Source organism: Schistosoma haematobium, chromosome ZW (assembly GCF_000699445.3).
Source record: "Schistosoma haematobium chromosome ZW, whole genome shotgun sequence".
NCBI classification, from domain to species: domain Eukaryota; kingdom Metazoa; phylum Platyhelminthes; class Trematoda; order Strigeidida; family Schistosomatidae; genus Schistosoma; species Schistosoma haematobium.
Genome location: NC_067195.1, coordinates 6,987,966 through 7,014,898, shown reverse-complemented (window position 1 = coordinate 7,014,898; position 26,933 = coordinate 6,987,966). Strand labels below are relative to the sequence as shown.

The 26,933-nt window shown below is 40.8% G+C and overlaps 1 protein-coding gene across 1 annotated transcript in view; it reads left to right on the top strand.

Annotated features, from left to right (window-relative positions):
- The window catches only part of MS3_00002673 (uncharacterized protein), a 252,496-nt gene that overhangs the window by 91,928 nt on the left and 133,635 nt on the right, over positions 1-26,933 (top strand). Inside the window, exons 50-51 of the mRNA XM_051210282.1 lie at positions 3,547-3,866; positions 26,766-26,796. The gene's annotated coding sequence lies outside the window, so the exon portion shown is untranslated. The remainder of the gene's footprint in view (positions 1-3,546; positions 3,867-26,765; positions 26,797-26,933) is intronic.

Sequence of the window (26,933 nt, the reverse complement as noted above, 5' to 3'; positions counted from 1 at the left end):
TGAGTGTCTGATTTGTTACGATTGTAGTCGATAGTTTGGTGTGTTTACGTTGTGTTGCGAAACACCAGATTTTTCAGTCCTGTATTGATTCTGGCGATCGGAACGTGAAGGAAGGTTATTTAGTTGTTCGCCTGCATTCCCATTGTGAATTTTATGTCATCGAAGATGTTATTAATTGAATTGTGGGTACTTTTCAGCACATTCTGTTTGGCGGTGATGAGCATGCTATCCACATCCACATAGAGGGTCCAAATAGTTGTCTTGATCAGTGGTGAAATTAAATCTTCGAGTCTGTGCACTACTTCTTCCACAACGAGTCTGGATATCAGTGATCTAATTGACATTCTTTTTGTCTGTTTCAACACTTGATTATTGAATCGGACACACATTGTTAGTCTCAGATGGATGAGCTCAATACATCTTTGACATTGGTTCTTTGTGTGATTTTGAATTTTTTTACATTGGTGACTGACTGGGTGGTATAAAGTTTATTATTATTATTATTATTCGCTTGCCAAGTTTAGTTCAAGTCACCTTAATAAGGCTATAATGTCAAAGAATGCCATCAGTGTGCTACTGCATTTATGGGCATTCCTAACCAAACCCTTATGTTGTTTGGAAGGATTGATGCAGTGGTCGTCGAATCCCACGTAATGTTTTAGAGTTGTTGACGTTTCTGTTGACAGGTTGTATATATTTGTGTCGACCATAGGTAGTGAGACAGTTAAGTGTAGGGAAATTCTTGGTGTATGTGTTATCGGAACCATGGAAGAACATTTCCAGTACAATGTGTTTGCCATAAGTCCTGTGTCGTTAATTGGTCTAACATGATGAGTTATTGCGGTAGGTCCTATCAACCTGGTTATCCAGATTCCTGAAGGGATTTATTTGCACTGATTAGTACACAATTCAGTTCGCCAATAGCTCCTCAGTCATCCTGATGTGTTCTCTTATGTCCATTTAGATATATATATATATATTCTGTCATGATTATGTTTTCATTTATGAGAGAGAGATTCTTTAAAGCCGTCTGTTGTACATGTTTGAGTGGAACGTACACCCGTGTTATCGTTGAGTCTGTCGGTTTAAGACATTTGTAAAAATACTGTTTAGGAACTTCAGTAAATTCCTTTCCATCCAGTCCAATAATGTTTCTGTTAACTGGTCTATATATAGGAAGGAACATGGTGTAATTTGAGAAAATAACTAGTGTTTAGTTGATGTGGAGGGTCCGATTCACTAGAACTACATCTAAGCCGTTATCAAAAGTGTTATTAGCAGATATCGATTACTCCTCAGTGGTTTGGGAATTTTCTATTCACATTGTTAGAAGGCAGTTAGCCTTTTTTTTGTTTTACGATGGTGATTACAGCGAACAACGAGGGAATATTGGTGGACAGAAATTATGGTCTGGTCACGTTGTTGGTGTGATTGGTTGAATGTTCAGAGTGAATGTGTGTGTGTGTATGTGTAGAGATTAGTGAGTTTGCTATTCACAACACACAAGCACATTTGTCAAGCAGTCAGTCGACCAGTCGTTGGACAAACTCCACTTAATATACTCGTTATTATAGCTTGATGATTATGTTGAAATGTGTTTTCGCATAAATCTGTCAGTGATCTCTTCCATCTTGTAATGTGATATAAACAATGTGAATAAATTTCAATTTGTTTTGTTCTTTGAAATCAGTTCCTGAAACGACAGAAGTTGTGCCAACAGTAACTGAGAAGGTTCTCACCTTCTTACAACCAGTAACACCGAATATCCACATTGTACAAGACCATAAGGATCTTGAGTGAGTTATCGTCTTGCGTTTACTTTTTTCTCATGTAATATTGATGATGACGTGATATCGATTAATACGCAGCGTAATAGAATCGTGGCTTGAGACACCAGTTTTAATCTGTGTGTTTGACTAATTCGTGTGAATCGTAAGGAGAACAGCCATCCTTGGAAGAAAGTTCATACAGCCAGTAAAAATTGCCAATTGAATTGACTGGAATGTGAAAGTGCTTGATTGAAACCACCAAAAAGTTTGGATGATAATGTAACCAACCGGACCGAACTGACCTGGCCTGACCTGAACAATACTGACATATGCAACATCTAACCAAACGCGTTTTTGTTGTTGATGTGGGATATGTAAATGTTAAATATGATAATTGTGAAATTAAAATTGAGTGAGAATTTCCTTGGTTGATTGATAAGTTGTCGCAAACAACTCACACAAGTAATTGGTTAGAAGTGGATAGATTAGTTGAGACACTTTATTAGTGAAAATGAACAATGTAGAAATGTGTTGTATGTGATGAGTAGGAGCAGTGACCAGATTGTGTTCCGTTCGTATATGGAATTCATGGGACAAATGGATATGCATCGATGTTGATTTTTACGATGCACTTCGAATCTAGTATTTATCATTCAACTATGTGAATTTCAACTTCATAGATGTCTATTGAAATATACATGTTGCACAGGACGTGTATGATGTTGAGTTCGATCTCAACTGAATGTTGATAATTAGTGAATGACGAATGCATTGACCATTAGGTACCTAGTCTCATATTACACTGTTATCAATCGAAATGTCGAAAACATGATGCATTGAAACACAAACGAGTATTCCATTATTATATTTATTTGTAGACTGGAATGTCAAATTCAAGCAGATTTAAAACCAATTCAAGTTGTCTGGGAAGTTGATGGCAAGGAATTAACTCAATCTGATCGCAATGAAATGATCTATTTTGAAGATAGTGGAGTAGCTCGTCTAATAGTACATCAAGTGGTTCCATCGGATTCTGGTGAATACACTTGCAAAGTTCATGGTGAGGTGATTGAAGCTGAGACCAAACAACAAATGACCAAAACAATTTCATCTGGCTCAATTGTTACAATTGAAGGTGAGTGAAATGAACTAAGATGAGGTGATAAGCAGTTAATAAGAAGTAACTTTACAGTGATTTCTAGTTTCTACCATTTCTCTAGATCATTTGGACTTGTGGAAAATTATGTTACAGTGAGACAGAGCACAAGAATCACTTAATTGAACTTTCAAAATTTATGTTGTGAGAGGGATTTCACTGAGTATATTGATTGACCACGTTAAGTGGTGGTAATCACTGATAATGCTGAGTATACTGGATTGTTCTTTTCGGTAGTTACTTTGATTGGTTTTCATATTAATTTATCGCAATATCCTCTCTATATTTTTCTCGCCCTTTTGCTTCATTACACTTCGAGCTTTTCTATTTTTAATCACTGTTATTTTCGTGGTTTTTCCTTTTTTCTTATTACGTCCTGTCGCTTTTTCTCAGTTTGTTGTAGAATGTCTTTGTGCTTTTCCTTGATTTCTTTTTCTTTATATGATATTCTTCCTTTTTTAGTTCCTTGTTGTCGAAGCTTACCTAATGTTTTATGACTATTTTATTTTATAATTGTTATTTTATGAAATGCTTTTCATTTAATTAATTTTATAAGGTATCAATGAATAATTTTTTTGTTTATTCTTTTTATTTTTATGAACATCTTCATTGAATCACCAGCTGTTGAAAAAGAGGACAATTTCATTTCACCAATTTTTGTTCACGAGTTAACACCATTAAATATTTCTGAAGGTGAAGAAATTTATTTAACAGCTACTGTTAAAGGAAATCCTCAACCTGAAGAAGTGATTTGGAAACATAATGGAAATATACTTCAACCAGACGTAACGGATGTTGTAATGTTCTATACCCCAGAAACAGGTGTTTGTGAATTAACAATATCTGAAGCATTTCCTGAAGATTCAGGAATTTATTCTGTCGAAGTCCAGAATACTGTTGGTACGGCTGTTAGTCAAACTGAAGTATTTGTATTGGTAGAGGTAAGAAAAGAACCTACAATTTTAGAGTCAGAAGATCAGAAAGAACCAATTGTTGAAGATGTTTTGAACGTTGTTACTGATATTTCAGGTGATAAAGCAGTTGTATCTACGGTCGAAGGTGTAGAGTTACTTAAACAAGAAGTAGTTGTTAATATAGTGCAAACTGAAAAAACGGAAATGTATTCAATGATTGAAACTCTTCCAGAAATACCACAAGCGGCGATTTATGAACATATCATAGAGGAGACTGAATTCGAAATAAGTTTGGAAGAACCGCTAGAGATTAGTGATGATGAGTTATTGCTCGATGAAGGAGTTACACCAACACATGTAGTTGTATTGGATGTTCTTATACCTCATGATTCTGTGAGCATTGATGAAACAAGTATAAGCGTAGAGGAAGCTGGCAAGGCTCAGTCGATCCCAAGTGTCACAGAAATTTCTTTACATGACGTTTCTTTAGCCGCGGGTTCAGACGTAAATATAACCGAAATAAAAGCTCTCGATGCCAAGGTCACAACACAGGAAGAAAAAGAGAAATCCAATGAAAAAGAAGATCAACAATCAATAGCACCTATCAGTTCAGATTCGACCGAACAAAAAACAAAAGTGCAAAGTAATGACACAAAAGATGACATGAAAGAGGTAAGCACAAAACCAGTTCAAGAAGAAATCAAAACCATGAAGATGGAAGAAAAACACCATCCCACAAAACTTGAAGATATAACCGATAAGCCAAAGAAAACGGAGACGTCAGAGAAGGTCGCAGTGAAGGAGGCTGTGGTGGACGAGACCCCAGTGGAATCGGAGACAGTCCCGGTCTCAACTCTTAGCAAAGGAGTGGTAGAGCGGACGGACATGAAGAGCACAGTTGGAGTGACAGAGGAATCTGGTAGTGTGGCGGAGCAGGAGACGTTGGTTGTTGAGCAGGTGGCGGTATCCAAGGAGATAGTGACTGTTAAGATGGAGAAGCGGGTTGCACAGGAGGTGGAGAAGGAGTCGGTCGCAGAGACGATGGAGTGGGTTTCAGAGGGTGTTGGTGAGTTGGAAGAATCCGACCGTCAGGATAGTGCTCGTGTTGTGGAGCAGCCGAGCGAAGTAGGTGTTGCAGTTTCCGAAACGCAAGTGGAGGTGGAGACGGTTGAGTTGGTGTCAGTGAAGGAGGCTGTGGTGGACGAGACCCCAGTGGAATCGGACACAGTCTCGGTCTTAGGTGTGACGGAGGAGAAGAGCGTGGTCTCAGCGACAGAAGACTTTGCCATGGAGGTGGAGCAGGTGACTTTGACCGTGGATGAGGTGTCACCTCGTATGGAATCCCTGACGTCCTCAGCTGAAGAACGTGTTGTCAGTGAGGCTGTTCCACTGGAGGAGACGGTCTATGATGTGTACGAAACGGAACAGGTTGAAGCTGTAACACGTCCTACCACTGACGCTGTCGCTTCTGGTGTTGTCTCCTCGACTACTCCTTCTCTGTCTGACGTTGTCAGTGCTGAAGAAGTTCCTTCTGAGGCGAGTTACTGATATGTGCATACACACAATGCACAGCCTTAGGCTTAGTGGCATGGCAAGTTCTTCCGCTTCAGTCGGTTTTGAAATAACTGGTGAATTTTTCGAGGTTTTATCGTGGAAACTGTCAGATGTTGCGCCTCTTATTGCATGCATGTCCCGTTAGTTAACAAGTTGTCTAGTACGCTCCTTCAGTCTCATCTCCTAACAAACATCATGCATTTGCATTGTATTAGTGTTTGGATAAATGTGATTCTGAGACTGTTTGTTTCTTCTCTGAATTTTTGTGAGACGACATTTCACTTGTCATGGATTGTTCACCTGGTAACTTGTGACCTATTCACTTGATCTTAGTGTTTGTGAGAGAATGTATTTGTGGCCTACTCCATATGACTGCCATTTGTTGGATGTTGTGTTTGAAACGTGTTTGTTTGTGGTATTTTGTTGTTGTTGTTGCTGTTGTTTTTGTTGTTGTTGCTGTTGTTGTTGTGGTTGTGGTTGATGATGGTGTTGTGAATTGGAATGGATTTATTGTTAGTATTATAGGTAACATTTACTGAATTGTTCGATCTGACATTTGGTTTTCCGGTAAATATTAACTCTTTTCCACTTGATCGGTATTGTTGGTTGTCATTTATCAAATGTGATATGGTGGTTGATTTTCTGATTGTGAAGCTGATGAGTAATCTGTCATTGAGTTGTGTGTGATTTCGATATTCAAGTGATGGGAGCATGTGTAGCTGCAAAATCCACCGATAAATAAATGTCTAGATAATCGGTTTTAGATGATGACTGTTTGTGCTTAATAGTGGTGATGTGCATGAATGATAAAGATGTCGACAGGTTAGAACCGTTCCATGTCTGATATCGGTATGTCGTCTTTGTGTTGTGGTGTGTAGATATAGGATTTTTAATGATGAGGAACGAAAGTGTTTAGCGTTGGTGGATTGTCTGTGGAAGACAATATAATTGACTTGCATGTGGTTTTGTTGATGTTGTTCTGTGTGTGAAGAATGACGATTGGCTAAATAGAGGGTATAGATGAGGACACCTTGTCGTGTGTGGAATTGCCTGAAAGAATGACAGGTTTGATTGTATTTCGGTGTTGCATAGTTGGTTGCTGAACCCATTCTCTCATGATGTTGCCTTTAGTATGTGACACTGATAATTTTAAGTGTTTGAATCCGGTGAAAAGTTTGTATGTGATAGTGCTGCGTTGACGTCGGTTATAAGCGACATCTGTGAAGCTGACTGAATCATGGATGATAAGTGTTGCTCTGAGTTTCTTGTCAAGTGAATGTGTAAGAGGTGATTAGTGAAGTGTGTTAGACAGTGCTTAGTGTTTAAAAGACTTATGTGTAGTACTTTCGCATCCTGTCGCCTCTGATAAGATGTCAGTTTGATCCCACCGCTTGATTTTGTTTCCCGAATGCTGACACTTGAAACAAACACGTCATATTCATAATGTCGTTCTTTTGTATACCAGCAGGTAACGGAAGCCGGAGACACAATGACGGCGAAGACCGCCGAGGTCATTGTTGAAGAAGGGAAGGAGTCTGTGTCACAGACCATGGAGTGGGTTTCAGAGGGTGTTGGTGAGTTGGAAGAATCCGACCGTCAGGATAGTGCTCGTGTTGTGGAGCAGCCGAGCGAAGTAGGTGTTGCAGTTTCCGAAACGCAAGTGGAGGTGGAGACGGTTGAGTTGGTGTCAGTGAAGGAGGCTGTGGTGGACGAGACCCCAGTGGAATCGGACACAGTCTCGGTCTTAGGTGTGACGGAGGAGAAGAGCGTGGTCTCAGCGACAGAAGACTTTGCCATGGAGGTGGAGCAGGTGACTTTGACCGTGGATGAGGTGTCACCTCGTATGGAATCCCTGACGTCCTCAGCTGAAGAACGTGTTGTCAGTGAGGCTGTTCCACTGGAGGAGACGGTCTATGATGTGTACGAAACGGAACAGGTTGAAGCTGTAACACGTCCTACCACTGACGCTGTCGCTTCTGGTGTTGTCTCCTCGACTACTCCTTCTCTGTCTGACGTTGTCAGTGCTGAAGAAGTTCCTTCTGAGGCGAGTTACTGATATGTGCATACACACAACGCACAGCCTTAGGCTTAGTGGCATGGCAAGTTCTTCCGCTTCAGTCGGTTTTGAAATAACTGGTGAATTTTTCGAGGTTTTATCGTGGAAACTGTCAGATGTTGCGCCTCTTATTGCATGCATGTCCCGTTAGTTAACAAGTTGTCTAGTACGCTCCTTCAGTCTCATCTCCTAACAAACATCATGCATTTGCATTGTATTAGTGTTTGGATAAATGTGATTCTGAGACTGTTTGTTTCTTCTCTGAATTTTTGTGAGACGACATTTCACTTGTCATGGATTGTTCACCTGGTAACTTGTGACCTACTCACTTGATCTTAGTGTTTGTGAGAGAATGTATTTGTGGCCTACTCCATATGACTGCCATTTGTTGGATGTTGTGTTTGAAACGTGTTTGTTTGTGGTATTTTGTTGTTGTTGTTGCTGTTGTTTTTGTTGTTGTTGCTGTTGTTGTTGTGGTTGTGGTTGATGATGGTGTTGTGAATTGGAATGGATTTATTGTTAGTATTATAGGTAACATTTACTGAATTGTTCGATCTGACATTTGGTTTTCCGGTAAATATTAACTCTTTTCCACTTGATCGGTATTGTTGGTTGTCATTTATCAAATGTGATATGGTGGTTGATTTTCTGATTGTGAAGCTGATGAGTAATCTGTCATTGAGTTGTGTGTGATTTCGATATTCAAGTGATGGGAGCATGTGTAGCTGCAAAATCCACCGATAAATAAATGTCTAGATAATCGGTTTTAGATGATGACTGTTTGTGCTTAATAGTGGTGATGTGCATGAATGATAAAGATGTCGACAGGTTAGAACCGTTCCATGTCTGATATCTGTATGTCGTCTTTGTGTTGTGGTGTGTAGATATAGGATTTTTAATGATGAGGAACGAAAGTGTTTAGCGTTGGTGGATTGTCTGTGGAAGACAATATAATTGACTTGCATGTGGTTTTGTTGATGTTGTTCTGTGTGTGAAGAATGACGATTGGCTAAATAGAGGGTATAGATGAGGACACCTTGTCGTGTGTGGAATTGCCTGAAAGAATGACAGGTTTGATTGTATTTCGGTGTTGCATAGTTGGTTGCTGAACCCATTCTCTCATGATGTTGCCTTTAGTATGTGACACTGATAATTTTAAGTGTTTGAATCCGGTGAAAAGTTTGTATGTGATAGTGCTGCGTTGACGTCGGTTATAAGCGACATCTGTGAAGCTGACTGAATCATGGATGATAAGTGTTGCTCTGAGTTTCTTGTCAAGTGAATGTGTAAGAGGTGATTAGTGAAGTGTGTTAGACAGTGCTTAGTGTTTAAAAGACTTATGTGTAGTACTTTCGCATCCTGTCGCCTCTGATAAGATGTCAGTTTGATCCCACCGCTTGATTTTGTTTCCCGAATGCTGACACTTGAAACAAACACGTCATATTCATAATGTCGTTCTTTTGTATACCAGCAGGTAACGGAAGCCGGAGACACAATGACGGCGAAGACCGCCGAGGTCATTGTTGAAGAAGGGAAGGAGTCTGTGTCACAGACCATGGAGTGGGTTTCAGAGGGTGTTGGTGAGTTGGAAGAATCCGACCGTCAGGATAGTGCTCGTGTTGTGGAGCAGCCGAGCGAAGTAGGTGTTGCAGTTTCCGAAACGCAAGTGGAGGTGGAGACGGTTGAGTTGGTGTCAGTGAAGGAGGCTGTGGTGGACGAGACCCCAGTGGAATCGGACACAGTCTCGGTCTTAGGTGTGACGGAGGAGAAGAGCGTGGTCTCAGCGACAGAAGACTTTGCCATGGAGGTGGAGCAGGTGACTTTGACCGTGGATGAGGTGTCACCTCGTATGGAATCCCTGACGTCCTCAGCTGAAGAACGTGTTGTCAGTGAGGCTGTTCCACTGGAGGAGACGGTCTATGATGTGTACGAAACGGAACAGGTTGAAGCTGTAACACGTCCTACCACTGACGCTGTCGCTTCTGGTGTTGTCTCCTCGACTACTCCTTCTCTGTCTGACGTTGTCAGTGCTGAAGAAGTTCCTTCTGAGGCGAGTTACTGATATGTGCATACACACAATGCACAGCCTTAGGCTTAGTGGCATGGCAAGTTCTTCCGCTTCAGTCGGTTTTGAAATAACTGGTGAATTTTTCGAGGTTTTATCGTGGAAACTGTCAGATGTTGCGCCTCTTATTGCATGCATGTCCCGTTAGTTAACAAGTTGTCTAGTACGCTCCTTCAGTCTCATCTCCTAACAAACATCATGCATTTGCATTGTATTAGTGTTTGGATAAATGTGATTCTGAGACTGTTTGTTTCTTCTCTGAATTTTTGTGAGACGACATTTCACTTGTCATGGATTGTTCACCTGGTAACTTGTGACCTACTCACTTGATCTTAGTGTTTGTGAGAGAATGTATTTGTGGCCTACTCCATATGACTGCCATTTGTTGGATGTTGTGTTTGAAACGTGTTTGTTTGTGGTATTTTGTTGTTGTTGTTGCTGTTGTTGTTGTTGTTGTGGTTGATGATGGTGTTGTGAATTGGAATGGATTTATTGTTAGTATTATAGGTAACATTTACTGAATTGTTCGATCTGACATTTGGTTTTCCGGTAAATATTAACTCTTTTCCACTTGATCGGTATTGTTGGTTGTCATTTATCAAATGTGATATGGTGGTTGATTTTCTGATTTTGAAGCTGATGAGTAATCTGTCATTGAGTTGTGTGTGATTTCGATATTCAAGTGATGGGAGCATGTGTAGCTGCAAAATCCACCGATAAATAAATGTCTAGATAATCGGTTTTAGATGATGACTGTTTGTGCTTAATAGTGGTGATGTGCATGAATGATAAAGATGTCGACAGGTTAGAACCGTTCCATGTCTGATATCGGTATGTCGTCTTTGTGTTGTGGTGTGTAGATATAGGATTTTTAATGATGAGGAACGAAAGTGTTTAGCGTTGGTGGATTGTCTGTGGAAGACAATATAATTGACTTGCATGTGGTTTTGTTGATGTTGTTCTGTGTGTGAAGAATGACGATTGGCTAAATAGAGGGTATAGATGAGGACACCTTGTCGTGTGTGGAATTGCCTGAAAGAATGACAGGTTTGATTGTATTTCGGTGTTGCATAGTTGGTTGCTGAACCCATTCTCTCATGATGTTGCCTTTAGTATGTGACACTGATAATTTTAAGTGTTTGAATCCGGTGAAAAGTTTGTATGTGATAGTGCTGCGTTGACGTCGGTTATAAGCGACATCTGTGAAGCTGACTGAATCATGGATGATAAGTGTTGCTCTGAGTTTCTTGTCAAGTGAATGTGTAAGAGGTGATTAGTGAAGTGTGTTAGACAGTGCTTAGTGTTTAAAAGACTTATGTGTAGTACTTTCGCATCCTGTCGCCTCTGATAAGATGTCAGTTTGATCCCACCGCTTGATTTTGTTTCCCGAATGCTGACACTTGAAACAAACACGTCATATTCATAATGTCGTTCTTTTGTATACCAGCAGGTAACGGAAGCCGGAGACACAATGACGGCGAAGACCGCCGAGGTCATTGTTGAAGAAGGGAAGGAGTCTGTGTCACAGACCATGGAGTGGGTTTCAGAGGGTGTTGGTGAGTTGGAAGAATCCGACCGTCAGGATAGTGCTCGTGTTGTGGAGCAGCCGAGCGAAGTAGGTGTTGCAGTTTCCGAAACGCAAGTGGAGGTGGAGACGGTTGAGTTGGTGTCAGTGAAGGAGGCTGTGGTGGACGAGACCCCAGTGGAATCGGACACAGTCTCGGTCTTAGGTGTGACGGAGGAGAAGAGCGTGGTCTCAGCGACAGAAGACTTTGCCATGGAGGTGGAGCAGGTGACTTTGACCGTGGATGAGGTGTCACCTCGTATGGAATCCCTGACGTCCTCAGCTGAAGAACGTGTTGTCAGTGAGGCTGTTCCACTGGAGGAGACGGTCTATGATGTGTACGAAACGGAACAGGTTGAAGCTGTAACACGTCCTACCACTGACGCTGTCGCTTCTGGTGTTGTCTCCTCGACTACTCCTTCTCTGTCTGACGTTGTCAGTGCTGAAGAAGTTCCTTCTGAGGCGAGTTACTGATATGTGCATACACACAATGCACAGCCTTAGGCTTAGTGGCATGGCAAGTTCTTCCGCTTCAGTCGGTTTTGAAATAACTGGTGAATTTTTCGAGGTTTTATCGTGGAAACTGTCAGATGTTGCGCCTCTTATTGCATGCATGTCCCGTTAGTTAACAAGTTGTCTAGTACGCTCCTTCAGTCTCATCTCCTAACAAACATCATGCATTTGCATTGTATTAGTGTTTGGATAAATGTGATTCTGAGACTGTTTGTTTCTTCTCTGAATTTTTGTGAGACGACATTTCACTTGTCATGGATTGTTCACCTGGTAACTTGTGACCTATTCACTTGATCTTAGTGTTTGTGAGAGAATGTATTTGTGGCCTACTCCATATGACTGCCATTTGTTGGATGTTGTGTTTGAAACGTGTTTGTTTGTGGTATTTTGTTGTTGTTGTTGCTGTTGTTTTTGTTGTTGTTGCTGTTGTTGTTGTGGTTGTGGTTGATGATGGTGTTGTGAATTGGAATGAATTTATTGTTAGTATTATAGGTAACATTTACTGAATTGTTCGATCTGACATTTGGTTTTCCGGTAAATATTAACTCTTTTCCACTTGATCGGTATTGTTGGTTGTCATTTATCAAATGTGATATGGTGGTTGATTTTCTGATTGTGAAGCTGATGAGTAATCTGTCATTGAGTTGTGTGTGATTTCGATATTCAAGTGATGGGAGCATGTGTAGCTGCAAAATCCACCGATAAATAAATGTCTAGATAATCGGTTTTAGATGATGACTGTTTGTGCTTAATAGTGGTGATGTGCATGAATGATAAAGATGTCGACAGGTTAGAACCGTTCCATGTCTGATATCGGTATGTCGTCTTTGTGTTGTGGTGTGTAGATATAGGATTTTTAATGATGAGGAACGAAAGTGTTTAGCGTTGGTGGATTGTCTGTGGAAGACAATATAATTGACTTGCATGTGGTTTTGTTGATGTTGTTCTGTGTGTGAAGAATGACGATTGGCTAAATAGAGGGTATAGATGAGGACACCTTGTCGTGTGTGGAATTGCCTGAAAGAATGACAGGTTTGATTGTATTTCGGTGTTGCATAGTTGGTTGCTGAACCCATTCTCTCATGATGTTGCCTTTAGTATGTGACACTGATAATTTTAAGTGTTTGAATCCGGTGAAAAGTTTGTATGTGATAGTGCTGCGTTGACGTCGGTTATAAGCGACATCTGTGAAGCTGACTGAATCATGGATGATAAGTGTTGCTCTGAGTTTCTTGTCAAGTGAATGTGTAAGAGGTGATTAGTGAAGTGTGTTAGACAGTGCTTAGTGTTTAAAAGACTTATGTGTAGTACTTTCGCATCCTGTCGCCTCTGATAAGATGTCAGTTTGATCCCACCGCTTGATTTTGTTTCCCGAATGCTGACACTTGAAACAAACACGTCATATTCATAATGTCGTTCTTTTGTATACCAGCAGGTAACGGAAGCCGGAGACACAATGACGGCGAAGACCGCCGAGGTCATTGTTGAAGAAGGGAAGGAGTCTGTGTCACAGACCATGGAGTGGGTTTCAGAGGGTGTTGGTGAGTTGGAAGAATCCGACCGTCAGGATAGTGCTCGTGTTGTGGAGCAGCCGAGCGAAGTAGGTGTTGCAGTTTCCGAAACGCAAGTGGAGGTGGAGACGGTTGAGTTGGTGTCAGTGAAGGAGGCTGTGGTGGACGAGACCCCAGTGGAATCGGACACAGTCTCGGTCTTAGGTGTGACGGAGGAGAAGAGCGTGGTCTCAGCGACAGAAGACTTTGCCATGGAGGTGGAGCAGGTGACTTTGACCGTGGATGAGGTGTCACCTCGTATGGAATCCCTGACGTCCTCAGCTGAAGAACGTGTTGTCAGTGAGGCTGTTCCACTGGAGGAGACGGTCTATGATGTGTACGAAACGGAACAGGTTGAAGCTGTAACACGTCCTACCACTGACGCTGTCGCTTCTGGTGTTGTCTCCTCGACTACTCCTTCTCTGTCTGACGTTGTCAGTGCTGAAGAAGTTCCTTCTGAGGCGAGTTACTGATATGTGCATACACACAATGCACAGCCTTAGGCTTAGTGGCATGGCAAGTTCTTCCGCTTCAGTCGGTTTTGAAATAACTGGTGAATTTTTCGAGGTTTTATCGTGGAAACTGTCAGATGTTGCGCCTCTTATTGCATGCATGTCCCGTTAGTTAACAAGTTGTCTAGTACGCTCCTTCAGTCTCATCTCCTAACAAACATCATGCATTTGCATTGTATTAGTGTTTGGATAAATGTGATTCTGAGACTGTTTGTTTCTTCTCTGAATTTTTGTGAGACGACATTTCACTTGTCATGGATTGTTCACCTGGTAACTTGTGACCTATTCACTTGATCTTAGTGTTTGTGAGAGAATGTATTTGTGGCCTACTCCATATGACTGCCATTTGTTGGATGTTGTGTTTGAAACGTGTTTGTTTGTGGTATTTTGTTGTTGTTGTTGCTGTTGTTTTTGTTGTTGTTGCTGTTGTTGTTGTGGTTGTGGTTGATGATGGTGTTGTGAATTGGAATGGATTTATTGTTAGTATTATAGGTAACATTTACTGAATTGTTCGATCTGACATTTGGTTTTCCGGTAAATATTAACTCTTTTCCACTTGATCGGTATTGTTGGTTGTCATTTATCAAATGTGATATGGTGGTTGATTTTCTGATTGTGAAGCTGATGAGTAATCTGTCATTGAGTTGTGTGTGATTTCGATATTCAAGTGATGGGAGCATGTGTAGCTGCAAAATCCACCGATAAATAAATGTCTAGATAATCGGTTTTAGATGATGACTGTTTGTGCTTAATAGTGGTGATGTGCATGAATGATAAAGATGTCGACAGGTTAGAACCGTTCCATGTCTGATATCGGTATGTCGTCTTTGTGTTGTGGTGTGTAGATATAGGATTTTTAATGATGAGGAACGAAAGTGTTTAGCGTTGGTGGATTGTCTGTGGAAGACAATATAATTGACTTGCATGTGGTTTTGTTGATGTTGTTCTGTGTGTGAAGAATGACGATTGGCTAAATAGAGGGTATAGATGAGGACACCTTGTCGTGTGTGGAATTGCCTGAAAGAATGACAGGTTTGATTGTATTTCGGTGTTGCATAGTTGGTTGCTGAACCCATTCTCTCATGATGTTGCCTTTAGTATGTGACACTGATAATTTTAAGTGTTTGAATCCGGTGAAAAGTTTGTATGTGATAGTGCTGCGTTGACGTCGGTTATAAGCGACATCTGTGAAGCTGACTGAATCATGGATGATAAGTGTTGCTCTGAGTTTCTTGTCAAGTGAATGTGTAAGAGGTGATTAGTGAAGTGTGTTAGACAGTGCTTAGTGTTTAAAAGACTTATGTGTAGTACTTTCGCATCCTGTCGCCTCTGATAAGATGTCAGTTTGATCCCACCGCTTGATTTTGTTTCCCGAATGCTGACACTTGAAACAAACACGTCATATTCATAATGTCGTTCTTTTGTATACCAGCAGGTAACGGAAGCCGGAGACACAATGACGGCGAAGACCGTCGAGGTCATTGTTGAAGAAGGGAAGGAGTCTGTGTCACAGACCATGGAGTGGGTTTCAGAGGGTGTTGGTGAGTTGGAAGAATCCGACCGTCAGGATAGTGCTCGTGTTGTGGAGCAGCCGAGCGAAGTAGGTGTTGCAGTTTCCGAAACGCAAGTGGAGGTGGAGACGGTTGAGTTGGTGTCAGTGAAGGAGGCTGTGGTGGACGAGACCCCAGTGGAATCGGACACAGTCTCGGTCTTAGGTGTGACGGAGGAGAAGAGCGTGGTCTCAGCGACAGAAGACTTTGCCATGGAGGTGGAGCAGGTGACTTTGACCGTGGATGAGGTGTCACCTCGTATGGAATCCCTGACGTCCTCAGCTGAAGAACGTGTTGTCAGTGAGGCTGTTCCACTGGAGGAGACGGTCTATGATGTGTACGAAACGGAACAGGTTGAAGCTGTAACACGTCCTACCACTGACGCTGTCGCTTCTGGTGTTGTCTCCTCGACTACTCCTTCTCTGTCTGACGTTGTCAGTGCTGAAGAAGTTCCTTCTGAGGCGAGTTACTGATATGTGCATACACACAATGCACAGCCTTAGGCTTAGTGGCATGGCAAGTTCTTCCGCTTCAGTCGGTTTTGAAATAACTGGTGAATTTTTCGAGGTTTTATCGTGGAAACTGTCAGATGTTGCGCCTCTTATTGCATGCATGTCCCGTTAGTTAACAAGTTGTCTAGTACGCTCCTTCAGTCTCATCTCCTAACAAACATCATGCATTTGCATTGTATTAGTGTTTGGATAAATGTGATTCTGAGACTGTTTGTTTCTTCTCTGAATTTTTGTGAGACGACATTTCACTTGTCATGGATTGTTCACCTGGTAACTTGTGACCTACTCACTTGATCTTAGTGTTTGTGAGAGAATGTATTTGTGGCCTACTCCATATGACTGCCATTTGTTGGATGTTGTGTTTGAAACGTGTTTGTTTGTGGTATTTTGTTGTTGTTGTTGTTGCTGTTGTTTTTGTTGTTGTTGCTGTTGTTGTTGTGGTTGTGGTTGATGATGGTGTTGTGAATTGGAATGAATTTATTGTTAGTATTATAGGTAACATTTACTGAATTGTTCGATCTGACATTTGGTTTTCCGGTAAATATTAACTCTTTTCCACTTGATCGGTATTGTTGGTTGTCATTTATCAAATGTGATATGGTGGTTGATTTTCTGATTGTGAAGCTGATGAGTAATCTGTCATTGAGTTGTGTGTGATTTCGATATTCAAGTGATGGGAGCATGTGTAGCTGCAAAATCCACCGATAAATAAATGTCTAGATAATCGGTTTTAGATGATGACTGTTTGTGCTTAATAGTGGTGATGTGCATGAATGATAAAGATGTCGACAGGTTAGAACCGTTCCATGTCTGATATCGGTATGTCGTCTTTGTGTTGTGGTGTGTAGATATAGGATTTTTAATGATGAGGAACGAAAGTGTTTAGCGTTGGTGGATTGTCTGTGGAAGACAATATAATTGACTTGCATGTGGTTTTGTTGATGTTGTTCTGTGTGTGAAGAATGACGATTGGCTAAATAGAGGGTATAGATGAGGACACCTTGTCGTGTGTGGAATTGCCTGAAAGAATGACAGGTTTGATTGTATTTCGGTGTTGCATAGTTGGTTGCTGAACCCATTCTCTCATGATGTTGCCTTTAGTATGTGACACTGATAATTTTAAGTGTTTGAATCCGGTGAAAAGTTTGTATGTGATAGTGCTGCGTTGACGTCGGTTATAAGCGACATCTGTGAAGCTGACTGAATCATGGATGATAAGTGTTGCTCTGAGTTTCTTGTCAAGTGAATGTGTAAGAGGTGATTAGTGAAGTGTGTTAGACAGTGCTTAGTGTTTAAAAGACTTATGTGTAGTACTTTCGCATCCTGTCGCCTCTGATAAGATGTCAGTTTGATCCCACCGCTTGATTTTGTTTCCCGAATGCTGACACTTGAAACAAACACGTCATATTCATAATGTCGTTCTTTTGTATACCAGCAGGTAACGGAAGCCGGAGACACAATGACGGCGAAGACCGCCGAGGTCATTGTTGAAGAAGGGAAGGAGTCTGTGTCACAGACCATGGAGTGGGTTTCAGAGGGTGTTGGTGAGTTGGAAGAATCCGACCGTCAGGATAGTGCTCGTGTTGTGGAGCAGCCGAGCGAAGTAGGTGTTGCAGTTTCCGAAACGCAAGTGGAGGTGGAGACGGTTGAGTTGGTGTCAGTGAAGGAGGCTGTGGTGGACGAGACCCCAGTGGAATCGGACACAGTCTCGGTCTTAGGTGTGACGGAGGAGAAGAGCGTGGTCTCAGCGACAGAAGACTTTGCCATGGAGGTGGAGCAGGTGACTTTGACCGTGGATGAGGTGTCACCTCGTATGGAATCCCTGACGTCCTCAGCTGAAGAACGTGTTGTCAGTGAGGCTGTTCCACTGGAGGAGACGGTCTATGATGTGTACGAAACGGAACAGGTTGAAGCTGTAACACGTCCTACCACTGACGCTGTCGCTTCTGGTGTTGTCTCCTCGACTACTCCTTCTCTGTCTGACGTTGTCAGTGCTGAAGAAGTTCCTTCTGAGGCGAGTTACTGATATGTGCATACACACAATGCACAGCCTTAGGCTTAGTGGCATGGCAAGTTCTTCCGCTTCAGTCGGTTTTGAAATAACTGGTGAATTTTTCGAGGTTTTATCGTGGAAACTGTCAGATGTTGCGCCTCTTATTGCATGCATGTCCCGTTAGTTAACAAGTTGTCTAGTACGCTCCTTCAGTCTCATCTCCTAACAAACATCATGCATTTGCATTGTATTAGTGTTTGGATAAATGTGATTCTGAGACTGTTTGTTTCTTCTCTGAATTTTTGTGAGACGACATTTCACTTGTCATGGATTGTTCACCTGGTAACTTGTGACCTATTCACTTGATCTTAGTGTTTGTGAGAGAATGTATTTGTGGCCTACTCCATATGACTGCCATTTGTTGGATGTTGTGTTTGAAACGTGTTTGTTTGTGGTATTTTGTTGTTGTTGTTGTTGCTGTTGTTTTTGTTGTTGTTGCTGTTGTTGTTGTGGTTGTGGTTGATGATGGTGTTGTGAATTGGAATGAATTTATTGTTAGTATTATAGGTAACATTTACTGAATTGTTCGATCTGACATTTGGTTTTCCGGTAAATATTAACTCTTTTCCACTTGATCGGTATTGTTGGTTGTCATTTATCAAATGTGATATGGTGGTTGATTTTCTGATTGTGAAGCTGATGAGTAATCTGTCATTGAGTTGTGTGTGATTTCGATATTCAAGTGATGGGAGCATGTGTAGCTGCAAAATCCACCGATAAATAAATGTCTAGATAATCGGTTTTAGATGATGACTGTTTGTGCTTAATAGTGGTGATGTGCATGAATGATAAAGATGTCGACAGGTTAGAACCGTTCCATGTCTGATATCGGTATGTCGTCTTTGTGTTGTGGTGTGTAGATATAGGATTTTTAATGATGAGGAACGAAAGTGTTTAGCGTTGGTGGATTGTCTGTGGAAGACAATATAATTGACTTGCATGTGGTTTTGTTGATGTTGTTCTGTGTGTGAAGAATGACGATTGGCTAAATAGAGGGTATAGATGAGGACACCTTGTCGTGTGTGGAATTGCCTGAAAGAATGACAGGTTTGATTGTATTTCGGTGTTGCATAGTTGGTTGCTGAACCCATTCTCTCATGATGTTGCCTTTAGTATGTGACACTGATAATTTTAAGTGTTTGAATCCGGTGAAAAGTTTGTATGTGATAGTGCTGCGTTGACGTCGGTTATAAGCGACATCTGTGAAGCTGACTGAATCATGGATGATAAGTGTTGCTCTGAGTTTCTTGTCAAGTGAATGTGTAAGAGGTGATTAGTGAAGTGTGTTAGACAGTGCTTAGTGTTTAAAAGACTTATGTGTAGTACTTTCGCATCCTGTCGCCTCTGATAAGATGTCAGTTTGATCCCACCGCTTGATTTTGTTTCCCGAATGCTGACACTTGAAACAAACACGTCATATTCATAATGTCGTTCTTTTGTATACCAGCAGGTAACGGAAGCCGGAGACACAATGACGGCGAAGACCGCCGAGGTCATTGTTGAAGAAGGGAAGGAGTCTGTGTCACAGACCATGGAGTGGGTTTCAGAGGGTGTTGGTGAGTTGGAAGAATCCGACCGTCAGGATAGTGCTCGTGTTGTGGAGCAGCCGAGCGAAGTAGGTGTTGCAGTTTCCGAAACGCAAGTGGAGGTGGAGACGGTTGAGTTGGTGTCAGTGAAGGAGGCTGTGGTGGACGAGACCCCAGTGGAATCGGACACAGTCTCGGTCTTAGGTGTGACGGAGGAGAAGAGCGTGGTCTCAGCGACAGAAGACTTTGCCATGGAGGTGGAGCAGGTGACTTTGACCGTGGATGAGGTGTCACCTCGTATGGAATCCCTGACGTCCTCAGCTGAAGAACGTGTTGTCAGTGAGGCTGTTCCACTGGAGGAGACGGTCTATGATGTGTACGAAACGGAACAGGTTGAAGCTGTAACACGTCCTACCACTGACGCTGTCGCTTCTGGTGTTGTCTCCTCGACTACTCCTTCTCTGTCTGACGTTGTCAGTGCTGAAGAAGTTCCTTCTGAGGCGAGTTACTGATATGTGCATACACACAATGCACAGCCTTAGGCTTAGTGGCATGGCAAGTTCTTCCGCTTCAGTCGGTTTTGAAATAACTGGTGAATTTTTCGAGGTTTTATCGTGGAAACTGTCAGATGTTGCGCCTCTTATTGCATGCATGTCCCGTTAGTTAACAAGTTGTCTAGTACGCTCCTTCAGTCTCATCTCCTAACAAACATCATGCATTTGCATTGTATTAGTGTTTGGATAAATGTGATTCTGAGACTGTTTGTTTCTTCTCTGAATTTTTGTGAGACGACATTTCACTTGTCATGGATTGTTCACCTGGTAACTTGTGACCTATTCACTTGATCTTAGTGTTTGTGAGAGAATGTATTTGTGGCCTACTCCATATGACTGCCATTTGTTGGATGTTGTGTTTGAAACGTGTTTGTTTGTGGTATTTTGTTGTTGTTGTTGCTGTTGTTTTTGTTGTTGTTGCTGTTGTTGTTGTGGTTGTGGTTGATGATGGTGTTGTGAATTGGAATGAATTTATTGTTAGTATTATAGGTAACATTTACTGAATTGTTCGATCTGACATTTGGTTTTCCGGTAAATATTAACTCTTTTCCACTTGATCGGTATTGTTGGTTGTCATTTATCAAATGTGATATGGTGGTTGATTTTCTGATTGTGAAGCTGATGAGTAATCTGTCATTGAGTTGTGTGTGATTTCGATATTCAAGTGATGGGAGCATGTGTAGCTGCAAAATCCACCGATAAATAAATGTCTAGATAATCGGTTTTAGATGATGACTGTTTGTGCTTAATAGTGGTGATGTGCATGAATGATAAAGATGTCGACAGGTTAGAACCGTTCCATGTCTGATATCTGTATGTCGTCTTTGTGTTGTGGTGTGTAGATATAGGATTTTTAATGATGAGGAACGAAAGTGTTTAGCGTTGGTGGATTGTCTGTGGAAGACAATATAATTGACTTGCATGTGGTTTTGTTGATGTTGTTCTGTGTGTGAAGAATGACGATTGGCTAAATAGAGGGTATAGATGAGGACACCTTGTCGTGTGTGGAATTGCCTGAAAGAATGACAGGTTTGATTGTATTTCGGTGTTGCATAGTTGGTTGCTGAACCCATTCTCTCATGATGTTGCCTTTAGTATGTGACACTGATAATTTTAAGTGTTTGAATCCGGTGAAAAGTTTGTATGTGATAGTGCTGCGTTGACGTCGGTTATAAGCGACATCTGTGAAGCTGACTGAATCATGGATGATAAGTGTTGCTCTGAGTTTCTTGTCAAGTGAATGTGTAAGAGGTGATTAGTGAAGTGTGTTAGACAGTGCTTAGTGTTTAAAAGACTTATGTGTAGTACTTTCGCATCCTGTCGCCTCTGATAAGATGTCAGTTTGATCCCACCGCTTGATTTTGTTTCCCGAATGCTGACACTTGAAACAAACATGTCATATTCATAATGTCGTTCTTTTGTATACCAGCAGGTAACGGAAGCCGGAGACACAATGACGGCGAAGACCGCCGAGGTCATTGTTGAAGAAGGGAAGGAGTCTGTGTCACAGACCATGGAGTGGGTTTCAGAGGGTGTTGGTGAGTTGGAAGAATCCGACCGTCAGGATAGTGCTCGTGTTGTGGAGCAGCCGAGCGAAGTAGGTGTTGCAGTTTCCGAAACGCAAGTGGAGGTGGAGACGGTTGAGTTGGTGTCAGTGAAGGAGGCTGTGGTGGACGAGACCCCAGTGGAATCGGACACAGTCTCGGTCTTAGGTGTGACGGAGGAGAAGAGCGTGGTCTCAGCGACAGAAGACTTTGCCATGGAGGTGGAGCAGGTGACTTTGACCGTGGATGAGGTGTCACCTCGTATGGAATCCCTGACGTCCTCAGCTGAAGAACGTGTTGTCAGTGAGGCTGTTCCACTGGAGGAGACGGTCTATGATGTGTACGAAACGGAACAGGTTGAAGCTGTAACACGTCCTACCACTGACGCTGTCGCTTCTGGTGTTGTCTCCTCGACTACTCCTTCTCTGTCTGACGTTGTCAGTGCTGAAGAAGTTCCTTCTGAGGCGAGTTACTGATATGTGCATACACACAATGCACAGCCTTAGGCTTAGTGGCATGGCAAGTTCTTCCGCTTCAGTCGGTTTTGAAATAACTGGTGAATTTTTCGAGGTTTTATCGTGGAAACTGTCAGATGTTGCGCCTCTTATTGCATGCATGTCCCGTTAGTTAACAAGTTGTCTAGTACGCTCCTTCAGTCTCATCTCCTAACAAACATCATGCATTTGCATTGTATTAGTGTTTGGATAAATGTGATTCTGAGACTGTTTGTTTCTTCTCTGAATTTTTGTGAGACGACATTTCACTTGTCATGGATTGTTCACCTGGTAACTTGTGACCTACTCACTTGATCTTAGTGTTTGTGAGAGAATGTATTTGTGGCCTACTCCATATGACTGCCATTTGTTGGATGTTGTGTTTGAAACGTGTTTGTTTGTGGTATTTTGTTGTTGTTGTTGCTGTTGTTGTTGTTGTTGTGGTTGATGATGGTGTTGTGAATTGGAATGGATTTATTGTTAGTATTATAGGTAACATTTACTGAATTGTTCGATCTGACATTTGGTTTTCCGGTAAATATTAACTCTTTTCCACTTGATCGGTATTGTTGGTTGTCATTTATCAAATGTGATATGGTGGTTGATTTTCTGATTGTGAAGCTGATGAGTAATCTGTCATTGAGTTGTGTGTGATTTCGATATTCAAGTGATGGGAGCATGTGTAGCTGCAAAATCCACCGATAAATAAATGTCTAGATAATCGGTTTTAGATGATGACTGTTTGTGCTTAATAGTGGTGATGTGCATGAATGATAAAGATGTCGACAGGTTAGAACCGTTCCATGTCTGATATCGGTATGTCGTCTTTGTGTTGTGGTGTGTAGATATAGGATTTTTAATGATGAGGAACGAAAGTGTTTAGCGTTGGTGGATTGTCTGTGGAAGACAATATAATTGACTTGCATGTGGTTTTGTTGATGTTGTTCTGTGTGTGAAGAATGACGATTGGCTAAATAGAGGGTATAGATGAGGACACCTTGTCGTGTGTGGAATTGCCTGAAAGAATGACAGGTTTGATTGTATTTCGGTGTTGCATAGTTGGTTGCTGAACCCATTCTCTCATGATGTTGCCTTTAGTATGTGACACTGATAATTTTAAGTGTTTGAATCCGGTGAAAAGTTTGTATGTGATAGTGCTGCGTTGACGTCGGTTATAAGCGACATCTGTGAAGCTGACTGAATCATGGATGATAAGTGTTGCTCTGAGTTTCTTGTCAAGTGAATGTGTAAGAGGTGATTAGTGAAGTGTGTTAGACAGTGCTTAGTGTTTAAAAGACTTATGTGTAGTACTTTCGCATCCTGTCGCCTCTGATAAGATGTCAGTTTGATCCCACCGCTTGATTTTGTTTCCCGAATGCTGACACTTGAAACAAACACGTCATATTCATAATGTCGTTCTTTTGTATACCAGCAGGTAACGGAAGCCGGAGACACAATGACGGCGAAGACCGCCGAGGTCATTGTTGAAGAAGAGAAGGAGTCTGTGTCACAGACCATGGAGTGGGTTTCAGAGGGTGTTGGTGAGTTGGAAGAATCCGACCGTCAGGATAGTGCTCGTGTTGTGGAGCAGTCGAATGAAGTGGGTGTGGCGGTTTCTGTAAAGCCTTTTGAAGCGGCAACACGTGAGAAGTTATCAGTGAAGGAGGCTGTGGTGGACGAGACCCCAGTGGTATCGGAGACATTCCCGGTCTCAACTGTTAGCAAAGGAGTGGTAGAGGTGACGGTCATGAATAGCACATTTGGAGTGACAGAGGAATCTGGTAGTGTGGCGGAGCAGGAGACGTTGGTTGTTGAGCAGGTGGCGGAATCCAAGGAGAAAGTGACTGTTAAGATGGAGGAGCGGGTTGTACAGGAGGTGGAGAAGGAGTCGGTCGCAGAGACGATGGAGCGAGCGAAGTAGGTGTTGCAGTTTCCGAAACGCAAGTGGAGGTGGAGACGGTTGAGTTGGTGTCAGTGAAGGAGGCTGTGGTGGACGAGACCCCAGTGGAATCGGACACAGTCTCGGTCTTAGGTGTGACGGAGGAGAAGAGCGTGGTCTCAGCGACAGAAGACTTTGCCATGGAGGTGGAGCAGGTGACTTTGACCGTGGATGAGGTGTCACCTCGTATGGAATCCCTGACGTCCTCAGCTGAAGAACGTGTTGTCAGTGAGGCTGTTCCACTGGAGGAGACGGTCTATGATGTGTACGAAACGGAACAGGTTGAAGCTGTAACACGTCCTACCACTGACGCTGTCGCTTCTGGTGTTGTCTCCTCGACTACTCCTTCTCTGTCTGACGTTGTCAGTGCTGAAGAAGTTCCTTCTGAGGCGAGTTACTGATATGTGCATACACACAATGCACAGCCTTAGGCTTAGTGGCATGGCAAGTTCTTCCGCTTCAGTCGGTTTTGAAATAACTGGTGAATTTTTCGAGGTTTTATCGTGGAAACTGTCAGATGTTGCGCCTCTTATTGCATGCATGTCCCGTTAGTTAACAAGTTGTCTAGTACGCTCCTTCAGTCTCATCTCCTAACAAACATCATGCATTTGCATTGTATTAGTGTTTGGATAAATGTGATTCTGAGACTGTTTGTTTCTTCTCTGAATTTTTGTGAGACGACATTTCACTTGTCATGGATTGTTCACCTGGTAACTTGTGACTTATTCACTTGATCTTAATGTTTGTTTTAGAATGTATTTTCTGTCTGTTTTTCCTTATCTGATTTTTTATTTTTCATTGTTTGTGTATTTTTTCTTTTTCTTTCCAAATTTTTAATTTTTGTGTGTTTTTATTTTCAGTTTTTCTATATTAATTTCTTTTTTTCTTCTGCTTTACTTTGCCTTTTTTATCGGTTACCTTATTTTGACTTTTCATATCATTCACGTGACTTCACTTCCTCATATTTCTTCCTTATTCTTTCCTTGTCTTCTTTATTCCTGTTTGTCCCAGTTTATTATCCTAACTTCGTATCTGTAATATTAATCCGTTTATCTTGTATTATATCCTAATAGTTTATTATCTAATATTTTGTCGTTTGAGGACATATATGTAATTACCATGAAGTCCACTTTTTTTCTATCCAAATCTTTTTGAATTTTTTTCTGAAAAAAATCTTCGTTTATCTTATTTAACAATTTGAACAACAGTATGATATTATCAAAAGGCTTTTGTTGAGATTTTTAGAAGTTTCATTAATTGAAATCATGAGTCAATTGAACCTGGATTACCATGGAAAACCTGGAAGCACTGGACAGCCGTTTCGTCTTTGTATGAGACTCCTCAGCAGTGCGTATCCACGATCCCGCCTCCTGCGTGATCTAGTGGTCTAGTGATTAAGCGCCCTTGTGCGAAACTTATAGGCCCTGGGTTGAAATATCGAGGGGGGCGGGATCATGTATGCGCACTGCTGAGGAGTCCCATCCTTAGACAAAATGGCTGTCCAGTGCTTCCAGATTTTCCATGGTGGCTTAGCTTCAAATGACTCATGATTTCAACTATTGAAAATACTATGATAGTTCGTTGATTCATATTCCTCCTACTATTGATCAATTGTTTCTTCTTATTCTCTAATAACTGTGTTTTCTCTTCTAGTAAACATCATTGTTTCTAATCCATATTGTTTATAAATTTCCATTGAAATATATTAATTATTATTTTCAAATGATTTCATTTTACGATTATGAACACTCCACGAAATATATCAAAGTATTCATGAATACCTTTAGATAACTTAAAAAAACTATATTGTTTACTATATCGTTTAAGTTGAATAAATGTTCATTGAATGAATCAGCACAATATTTATATCTTATCTTAATATTTTATAAGTTAACATGATTTTGTCAAAATTAAATAAACATGAATAAAACTGAACTTTCTAATTATAAACTAAATATCTTCTCTGTTGTTTTTTTGTGCGTTTTTTTTAATCAACGTAATACACCCCATTGAGACATTAAATAAGAAAGATTGATTGAGTGAAGAGTTCATATTTCGTCGAATTCATTTTCAATCCTGTACACTCATATATATATACTTATTTTTTAGGATGATAATACTCTTCTTCCTTTACGTTATCTACTTCCCCCTTCCATCTTTTTCATAAATCTTTTATACCTAATTCGTTTATTTATTTTTTTGTGTCTTTTATCCTTCTGATTATATTTTATCATGCTAAACCATTCTTTCCTAGCGATAATTTCCCTATCTATCTTTACAATGGACATTTAAGTCTTTAACAATTATTAGTTTCCTTGATTATTTAAAAAAAAAAGTTTTTTCCATACCTTTGTTTATTCTACCTCATTGTTACCATGTCTAACAGAAGTTTATTATTATTATTATTATTATTATTGTCATCCTGAGAAATATGTACTTATACTTGTGATTGTACAGTCTTGAAAATGAATCCCCCGTAAATAGAACTCTTCACTGATTCAATCTTTCTTCTTCTTCTTCTTATTTTTCTTTAAAATCAATAACTGATCAATTAATATGAATAATAACACAGACTTGTTTGACGTTACAATTTGTTCTTTATCTACACATTACTTATCTTAATGATAACCTTGATAAACATTATGCATGAAATAAAATGATGTATTATGTAACACATTCAAACAGGATACGCTTTTTACATTTTCTTAAATATATATATCAATGGTGATGGTGATTACATTTGTTGTTTAAGCATGATGAATAAACTATTATTATGTTACATAACTATTTGGTGTTATTTATTCATGCTTTTTTATTATTATATGTTTGTTTATTGGCTGTAATTTAAATGTGAATACTAATTGATTAGAGTAGTATATTATTTGATATGCTAATTACTATTCTCATTATTTATTATTAAAATTTATTTTAAATTTTTAGGTAAAACCTCCAGAATGTTCAAAACCGACTGGTTAGTTATACATTGTAATAATATTTTTATATACTTTTCGTACCTTTTTTTTATAATTTGAAGATGCTTTACATTGTAGACTGATAACTATTGGGAATAAGGAAGCATTAGACCGTTGGTTCGATTATGTATATAAG